Genomic DNA, 1,966 nt, shown 5'->3' with positions numbered 1-1,966 from the left:
GATGCGAAAGTAATTGTGCATCATTCGCATACCTGTAGCAGCTTCAAATAGATCATATATTAATTCTCTCTCTCTAAAAATATAGAAAAAAGGAGTCTGTGCGCCGAGATCCGCCATAAAAGGTCCAAGCCATAGCAAGTGAGAAGCTATCCGGCTTAATTCTAACATAATTACCCTAATATAGCTGGCTCTTTGTGGTATTTGAATATTCTCCAAGAATTCTGGTGCATTTACTGTTATTGCTTCTGTAAACATAGTAGCTAAATAATCCCACCTTGTTACATAAGGTAAGTATTGTATAATAGTTCGGTTTTCCGCGATTTTTTCCATTCCTCTGTGTAAATACCCTAATATGGGTTCACAATCAATAACATCCTCACCATCGAGAGTAACGATCAGTCGAAGAACACCATGCATTGATGGGTGTTGAGGGCCCATATTGACTATCATGAGATCTTTTCTTGTAAGCGGTAGACTCATATCCTTTCTTCCTTAATTCATTATTCCATGAAAATGGATTATTCCATGAATTCCTCAAAGCGAGGCTCATCAAAATGAAAAATCTAAGACTACTATAAGACTACTAAAAAAATAATAAAACAAGAAAAAAATTTGAACGATTAAATTACTGCTCCCGAATATTCAACTGACCGATTAATTTCTTATAACGTACTCTATTTTTCTTTGCCAAATAAGCCAGCAAACGTCGACGTTTTCCCAAAAGTCTTCGTAGACCTCTTTCCGATGAAAAATCTTTTTTGTGTAATTCCAAATGTGAAGCAAGTCTCCGTATCTTATTGGTGAAACTGAATACTTGAAATTCAACAGAACCCCTGTTTTCTTCTTTTTCTTCTTTAACCATAAATCCAAAAATTTTTCTACCTCCTTTCTTTTTCATGTATTTTTCTGATCAGGAAAAATACAAAATTATGTCAGTTATTTTGAAGTTATTCTAATCTCGTACACACACAAATTTGCAATTATTCATCTACTACTGGAATTTGGATTTATTTTATCGATGCAAATTGGATTTGGATAGAAGGGTACATTCTTTCTAATATTTTAGATAGAAGAAATGTTTCTTCTATCTAAAATATTAGAAAGAATTTTGCTGATTTATTTATTGCTATATGCAATTTATGGAATTGATACACCATTTAATTGATATCATTTAGCAAAATGAAACACAGCATATGCATCCATCTTTTGGCTCGAGAATTTCACGGGATAGAGATATGGTATAAGAAATAGACTATTAAGTAACTCTAAATGAATTGTGGATACATCTGTATCCTTAACATACTGAAACGATTGTCATTATTCGTATCAAACCAATAGCGATTCATACAAGCTAAATCTTCTAATCAATGGTGGGCCAATAATGAATTTTTTTGCATATGTATTAAGACGCTTGGCCTGATTTCGAAATTGTCCAGAGTTTTATATGTTGTTTTCATTGCAAAATGATGGGTCTCCTTCCATAACTTTCCAATTACGAGTACGAGAATTGAAAGACATGAAAATTCTCAATTCTCTACGGCGTCTAGTAGATAGAAACAAGAAAATCAGAAGAATCTTTCTCTCTATTCACTATCATTCCGCGTCTTCGACTTCTATTAGTTTCTTTTCTTCTTTAATGCAATAGCTATAGTTTGATATAAGAATCCATTTCTCAAAGTAATGGAAACCATTCTCTTATAGGAAATGGTTCGAAAATCGCTATTCCACCTTTTAGGTATCGTGAAAAGTGATACCTGTGAAGATCGTGCATTTCAGTCAAATTCAGATCCGTTTTTCGAGTCCATGATATAATATAACCAAATTGGATAGATCTTCCACCTGTTTAGCTAAGAAAGAATAGATACAGAGGTGGATAATAGATCGATATGAAGATCATGAGCTGCCCCATAATGAAATCGCCAGTAGTCGCGAATATCTCCTTCTTCCCTAATCCAAGATTGGAGAA

Source organism: Triticum urartu, unplaced genomic scaffold (genome assembly GCF_056163025.1).
Source record: "Triticum urartu cultivar PI428250 unplaced genomic scaffold, HENAU_Tu73 scaffold1353, whole genome shotgun sequence".
Taxonomy (NCBI): domain Eukaryota; kingdom Viridiplantae; phylum Streptophyta; class Magnoliopsida; order Poales; family Poaceae; genus Triticum; species Triticum urartu.
Note: the sequence above shows the minus strand (reverse complement) of the source record.